At 44.1% G+C, this 8,385-nt stretch overlaps 1 pseudogene; it reads left to right on the forward strand.

Annotated features, from left to right (window-relative positions):
• Window positions 1-3,239: 3,239 nt before the first annotated feature.
• Window positions 3,240-6,562, forward strand: LOC139025444 (group XIIA secretory phospholipase A2-like; annotated as a pseudogene).
• Window positions 6,563-8,385: the final 1,823 nt, after the last annotated feature.

Raw genomic sequence — 8,385 nt, forward strand, 5'->3', positions numbered from 1 at the left:
TCAACATTTTAAATTCATTCAGTGGCACTAACATATCTAGATGAAGTATGCATTGTAGACTATACCATGCCTCTGGTGCACAAGACGAGAAGGCAGTCTTGCTTAATACTGCAAATGTCCTGGGGACTTAAAGTAGGTAGCCTAGTGGTTAGAGCGTTGGGCCAGTACCCGAAAGGTTGCTAGATTGAATCCCCGAGTTGACAAGGGTAAAAATCTGTCGTTCTGGCCCTGAACAAGGTAGTTAACTCACTGTTCCTAGGCCGTCATTGTAAATAAGAAATTGTTCTTAACTGACTTGCCTAGTTAAATAAAATAAAAATMTTAAAGTAGCAACCGCCCATCAGACCGGGTATGGTAACTGCTGGTGGTGAAGGAGACCAGACTACAGAGATGAAGAGGGAGTTTACACAACAGGGTTTAGTAGATGAACACTTACATATAATCAATCCTCCCAGTAGTTTCTGGTTTTGTTTTTTTGTTGTTTATTTGGACAAATCAGGATTGTGCATAAAGTGACAATCAGCAGTTACATAATTTTTTAAAACTTATAAATTAAWGATATGCACACATTGATTCTTGAAGAATAGGCTATAATTTATAAATGCATCATGAACTMAGTTCAACTGGCATACAACATCAAAACCCCAATTATAAGCTTGTTTTACTGCAATGTTTGTAAACAAAGAAAATGTTAAACAAATAGCCTACTGCAGCCTCAAAACATGGTTTYAACTATAATGTTGATATAATGGCTGATCAGTCCTTGCATCCATAGCTCTGTCTATGATTTAGAGAGAGGTTACATTCCTCAAGCTCCATCCCTCAGCGTTTTACTGACAACCGCTTTGTTATTGTTTCGACTGCTGCTTTAACTGGTGKAGGGGTTTTCAAGKCCCTGTGTGGACGATTAACGGTTTCCACTAGATTCAACAGCCACAAAATCTAAATGGTTTGTATCGTTTAAAAAAATGCTTTTTGGCCATGATAGACACTGGCTAAATTAGCGGAGGGAGGGTTTTGGCCAAGATCCATAACGAAAAAGACATTACAGACAAAATACTTTATAATTTACATAAAGTTAAAAACATTAACATGTKGTGTATGTGTGTGTGTGTGTGTGWYWKTKTKWSWMWRACARARARYTSWSWYRARAMASACAKKYKYAWWWMKGSYYYYAGYGMMTTMTSRSAGWMTRRRRTTMRGKGAMWRWRWRWKWYWYWKWSYGYSARATYMYMAWYYMYWAWRRWSAGAYAYKMKTKTKWWWWMASARYTSTKTATATATACACTGAGTGTAAAAAACATTTTGCCCTCAYAATAGCCTCAATTCTCACAGAAAGTTCATTGTKAATTAGGCTATTKTTAGAATGTGTTTTATGTTGCCACAATTACATGGCTGCTTTTTAACAGACGGGAATCCCAGCTTTCCAACGGTGCATATTTATTTAGGCTATCTACAGTGCCTTTGGAAAYGCGAAAACAACATGAARGATAGTTAGCTATATTTTACTAGCGAGATAACYGCTACAAGTTATGTTTTGAATTGGCTATCTAGTTATTATTTTATATCTGCTGCTGAAATGTCGCGCTCTCTCTTCTCCGGCAACGGCCCACTGGCACATAAACAGCACACATAGACATGCGCTGAAGTGTCATTCCAATGATGGCTGATATATKGATTTTTAAGTGATTGATAATATTTAAGTGTGCCTTCATGAACTATGTTAACAAACATTTCCATTACTTTTCATGACCTTACAACACCTAATTTGGCAATTTGGAACAGCGCATCATGCCATTCACGCTGACGCATTTTCAATCCGCACAGTCTCGAACACTGCTAGCCTACTGTCACGCATAGAATCACAGACTAGTGGCAAATAAACTTGAACATAGCAGAATCGAGAAATGCCGATCCCGCTTTCATTTCGCTTTGATCAATTTTTTTTTTTTAGCTCACTGTGAATCTGGGCCGGTGATATTCTACTTGTTTTATATAGGAGCTGGTACGCAATTCAACCCCAAAATTGAGGTTCCGGTACCGCGTACCAGAAAACTCGGCCACAACTAAGCACTGATATGAAGAGTGATCAGATGAATTGCAATTAATTGCAAAGTCCCTCTTTGCCATGCAAATGAACTGAATCCCCCAAAAACATTTCCACTGCATTTTAGCCCTGCCACAAAAGGACCAGCTGACATCATGTCAGTGATTCTCTCCTTAACACAGGTGTGACGAGGACAAGGCTGGAGACCACTCTGTCATGCTGATTGAGTTCGAATAACAGACTGGAAGCTTCAAAAGGAGGGTGGTGCTTGGAATCATTGTTCTTCCTCTGTCAACCATGGTTCCATGCAAGGAAACACTTGCCGTCGTCATTGCTTTGCACAAAAAGGGTTTCACAGGCAAGGATATTGGTGCCAGTAAGATTGCACCTAAATCAACCATTTATCGGATRATCAAGAACTTCAAGGAGAGCAGTTCAATTGTTGTGAAGAAGGCTTCAGGGCACCCAAGAAAGTCCAGCAAGCGCCAGGACCGTCTCCTAAAGTTGATTCAGCAGCGGGATCGGGGCACTACCAGTACAGAGCTTTCTCAGGAATGGCAGCAGGCAGGTATGAGTGCATCTGCACGCACAGTGAGGCGAAGACTTTTGGAGGATGGCCTGGTGTCAAGAAGGGCAGCAAAGAAGCCACTTCTCWCCAGGAAAAACATCAGGGACAGACTGATATTCTGCAAAAGGTACAGGGATTGGACTGCTGAGGACTGGCGTAAAGTCATTTTCTCTGATGAATCCCCTTTCCGATTGTTTGGGGCATCTGGAAAAAAGCTTGTCCGGAGAAGACAAGGTGAGCGCTACCATCAGTCCTGTGTCATGCCAACAGTAAAGCATCCTGAGACCATTCATGTGTGGGGTTGCTTCTCAGCCAAGGGAGCGGGCTCACTCACAATATTGTCTAAGAACACAGCCATGAATAAWGAATGGTACCAACACATCCTCCGAGAGCAACTTTTCCCCGCAACCATCCAGGAACAGTTTGGTGACGAACAATGCCTTTTCCAGCATGATGGAGCACCTTGCCACAAGGCAAAAGTGATAACTAAGTGGCTTGGGGAACAAAACATAGATATTTTGGGTCCATGGCCAGGAAACTCCCCAGACCTTAATCCCATTGAGAACTTGTGGTCAATCCTTCAAGAGGCGGGTGGACAAACAAAACCCCCACAAAATTCTGCAAGAATGGGCTGCCATCAGTCAGAATGTGGCCAGAAGTTAATTGATAGCATGCCAGGGCAGATTGCAGAGGTCTTGAAAAGGAAGGGTAAACACTGCAAATATTGACTCTTTGCATCAATTTCATGTAATTGTCAATAAAAGCCTTTGACACTTATGAAATGCTTGTAATATTACTTCAGTATTCCATAGTAAACATCTGACACAAATATCTAAAGACACTGAAGCAGCGAACTCTGTTGGAAATTAATATTTGTGTCATTCTCAAAACTTTTGGCCACGACTGTATATTCATGCAGTAAGGAACCTGAACCAGAAACACCGGGCTGGCGAATTACTTTAAAAACCATTCGCAATGGAATCCATAACATTGACAAATATCTCCCGGGTGGCGCAGTGGTCTAGGGCACTGCATCGCAGTGCTAGCTGCGCCACCAGAGTCTCTGGGTTTGCGCCCAGGCTGGGCTGGGTTCGCGCCCAGGCTCTGTCGCCGCCGGCCGCAACCGGGAGATCCGTGGGGCGACGCACAATTGGCATAGCGTCGTCCGGGTTAGGAGGGGTTTGGCCGGTAGGGGTAGGGATCCTTGTCTCAGTATGTAAAAATGTAATAAAATGTGTGCACTCTACTGTAAGTCGCTCTGGATAAGAGCGTCTGCCTCTTGGCCGGTAGGGATATCCTTGTCTCAGTATGTAAAAATGTAATAAAATGTATGCACTCTACTGTAAGTCGCTCTGGATAAGAGCGTCTGCTAAATGACTAAAATGTAAATGGAATGTAAATACCTCAATAAGATCTAATAACATAAAAAAAATAACTTCAACGTTGGCTTGGACTTACGTTGGAGGACCACGATGGAATGTGTCACTACGAAAGGTGGCTCCGGACTTACTTGGAGGACACGTGGAATGTGTCACTACGAAACGTGGCTCCGGACTTAACTTGGAGACACGATGGAATGTGTCACTACGAAACGTTGGCTCCGGAACTTACTTGGAGGACACGATGGAATGTGTCACTACGAAACGTGGCTCCGGACTTACTTGGAGGACACGATGGAATGTGTCACTACGAAACGTGGCTCCGGACTTACTTGGAGGACAACGATGGAATGGTGTCACTACGAACGTGGCTCCGGACTTACTTGGAGGAACACGATGAAAATGTGTCACTACGAAACGTGGGCTCCGGACTTACTTGGAGGACACGATGGATGTGTCACTACGAAACGTGGCTCCGGACTTACTTGGAGGACACGATGGAATGTGTCACTACGAAACGTGGCTCCGGACTTACTTGGAGGACACGATGGAATGTGTCACTACGAATGCATTGATGGTAAAGTCTCTCCCTCGGGCTGCCCGCACGCACACGCACGCACACGCACACGCACACGCACACACACCCCAATACTTGTTTGTAGTGGGAAAAAACATGGTAATAACTACTTTGCTCATTGCTTATGTTATGTGGATAAGCCATTTACTCAAAAGCACCGTTGAAAGTGATTATGATCTACAGACAAAAAAGATAAGCACCACTTTACTGTATCTTGGGTTGTAAACATTAAACTGGTACAGTGTGACCCCCAACACCATCTGTATTCTCTCTGAACAGGTTAACTCTTTCAACAAGATAAAAGAAGGTGGGAGAACTCAGAAGACGTCTACCTTTGCTGATGCCTTGCAGGTTACAAACTAGAAGCCCGGCCTGGTTACAAACCATCCCCTCCCAATGGATGTGGGACGCCCCTGTTTGAATTCCAGGTGAGCTAGTGTCATGTATGACTTTGATCTATAGCAGGGGTCTTCCCTATTAGTCCTGTGGGGGGCGCAGTGTGTGCAGGCTGTTGTCCCAGCCTGCACACACTATAGTGTATAGCTACAGCTGTGGCTCTTCAGGACCAGGAATTTTGATGAGCTTTTTACATTTATTAGGATCCCCTTTAGCCAACACCAATGGCGACAGCTAGACTTACTGGGTTCCGACACATAACGAAAAAGACATTACAGACAAAATACTTTACAATTTACATTCATTTAAGAACATTAACATGTCATGTGTGTGTGTATGCATCTATCAGTTACACATGCATGTTGGTACATACACACAAGTAGGTCACATGGGGAGAGGTGTTGTGCCATGAGGTGTTGCTTTATTTGTTGTTTGAAACCAGGTTTTCTGTTCTCTTGCTCTATATAAGATGGAAGGGAGTTCCATGCACTCATGGCTCTGTATAGTACTGTACGTTTCCTTGAATTTGTTCTGGACCTGGGGACTGTGAAAATACCCCTGGTGGCATGTCTGGTGGGGTAAGTGTGTGTTTGTCAGTGCTGTGTGTAAGTTGATTACGCCAACAATTTGGAATTTCCAACACAATAACGTTTCTTATAAAAATAAGAAGTGACGCAGTCAGTCTTTCCACAACTCTTAGCCAAGAGAGACTGCCATGCATAGTATGAATATTAGCCCTCTGATTACAATGAAGAGCAAGACATCCTGCTGTGTTCTGGGCCAGCTGCAGCTTAACTAGGTCTTTCCTTGCAGCACTTGACCATATGACTGGACAATAATCAAGATAAGATAAAACTACAGCCTGCAGGATTTGCTTTGTGGAGTGTGGTGTCAAAAAAGTAGAGCATCTCTTTATTACAGACAGACCTCTCCCCATCTTTACAACCATTGAATCTATATGTTTTGACCATGACAGTTTACAATATAAGGTAACACCAAGTAATTTAGTGTCCTCTACTTGTTTAACAGCCACACCATTCATTACCAGATTCAGATGAGGTCAAGAACGTAGAGAATGAAGACTACTGTTTATAGGAATGTTGTAAGACCTGTCATATTATATATTGCAATGAATATTTGTGAGCATTGATCTAATGGTCAACTCTTTTGTCTACTCTACAGTTTGACATCGGCATCCCGTCCTTGACCAAGTGCTGTAACCAGCACGACCGTTTCTATGACACCTGTAACTGTGATGAACACGACTGTGACGATGATTCCAGAAATGCCTGGAGACCATCTGTAGGAGATTACAGAAGATGTTGGGACTGGCCCAGAGTGTCCAAGGTAAGATGGCAACTGGGTTGTATTCATTAGGGCATGCAACAGAAAACGTTTTACAACGGAACACAACAATTAGTGTTTCTTATTGTAGTTCCTGTCAGTTTCAGTCTGTTTTCTTCCATCCTGTTTCAGTCTGTTGTCTTCCATGTGTTGCCCAATGAACACCACCCTGATTCATGTATTGACATGCTCCCAGTGTTGAACACAGAGCAGGACTTGACTCAAGCATTCCTCACAGTTAATTCAATAATGTGTCCACCATCTTGTAGCCTAGTTAAATCATACTGAATGCCGCGCTCACCATTGTCAATTGTTTCACTTCACTGGTGAGTTCAGCATTCAGTCTGGTTTAACCAGGCTAACAATGTTGCTGGTGGGGAAGATCATACAACTCCCCCTGATGGCGTGTCTGGTGAGGTCTATAACTTAGGGAATGAAGACTACTCTTTATAGGAATGTTATCTGGGGACCCTGGGAATAAACACCTCCCTCTTCAACTGGATCCTGGACTTCCTGAASGGCCGCCCCCAGGTGGTAAGGGTAGGCAACGACACATCTGCCACGCTGATCCTCAACACGGAATCCCCTCAGGGGTGCGTTCTTAGTCCCCTCCTGTACTCCCTGTTCACCCATGACGCAATGGCCATGGCACGAATCCAACAAACATCATAAGTTGCTTGACGACACAACGGTGGAGGCCTGATCAACACAACGATGAGACCCAAGCCTATAGGGAGGAAGATCAGAGACCTGGCACTATGCTCGGGTGCCAGGATAACAAACCTCTCCCTCAATGTGAGCAAGACAAAGGAGAAGATCATAGACTACAGGAAAAGGAAGGCCGAACACACCCCCATTCAAAATTGACAGGGCTGTAGTGGAGCCGGTCAGAGAATTTAAGTTACTTGGTGTCCACATCACCAACAAACTATCATGGTCCAAACACACCAAGAAAGTTGTTGAAGAGGGCACGACAACCCTTTTCCCTCTCAGGAGACTTAAAAGAGTTGGCATGGGTCCCCAGATCTCAAAAAGTTCTACAGCTGCACCATCGAGAGCATCCTGACTGGTTGCATCACCGCCTGGTATGGCAACTGCCTGGCATCCGACCATAAGGCGCTACAGAGGGTAGTGCGTACAGCCCAGTACATCACTGGGCCAAGCTTCCTGCCCATCCAGGAACTAATATACTGTACTAGGCGGTGTCAGAGGAAGATGTATACGATCGTTCTTTGGTGGTGAAAGATTGGTACCAAGGCGCAAAGCATTGTGTTATTTTATAGATTACATGGTGATTTATTATAGACAACATACCGAAAACACGATAGAACCACTGAAAAGATACAAATACAAAGCAGAGAAACGACTGTAGAACTGACTACTTGACACGTAAGATACGTTACATGAAACACGACGAGAGAACGCCAGACGAACAGGGGGAAAACTAAGGACGTTACACAAAAACCCAACGAACAAACAAACCAGGAAACCAGTACCCGCGTGATGGCCGACAAACACAGGAACACAGTGTAGACAACCAACCCACAAGCAATCTAATGTGCGAAGACAACACCTTCACTTCAAATATGGTCCTCCATCAGAGGAAATTGAAAAACCACTCTTGGCACTCTAGATTGGAGAACCATATCAGGATCACCCATTAACAAAACATAGCAAAACACATAACAGTTGCAGGTGACTACCCACCAAAACTCACGCCCACTGATGAACGTCACAACCACATACAAAATAACAGAAAAACCGGCCAGTGAGCAACGTGACTTGGCAGAAGCCCTAAAAATTGTCAAAGGACTCCAGTCACCGCAAGTAATAGACTGTTCTCTCCAGCTACCGCACGGCATGCGGTTACTCGATGGCCATCTAGTCCAAAATTCCTCCGATGCACTTCTACCCCTAAGCCATATACCTATACTGCTGACAAATTAAATACCTCAAAAATGCGCCATCCAGGATACTTATTATGCATTGACCCCCCCCTCCCACCCACCCCCCCCCCCCCCCCCCCCCCCTCTCTTGTTTTTACACTGCTGGGTACTCACCTGTTTATTATCTATA

This window comes from Salvelinus sp. IW2-2015, unplaced genomic scaffold (genome assembly GCF_002910315.2).
Source record: "Salvelinus sp. IW2-2015 unplaced genomic scaffold, ASM291031v2 Un_scaffold2685, whole genome shotgun sequence".
Lineage (NCBI taxonomy): Eukaryota > Metazoa > Chordata > Actinopteri > Salmoniformes > Salmonidae > Salvelinus > Salvelinus sp. IW2-2015.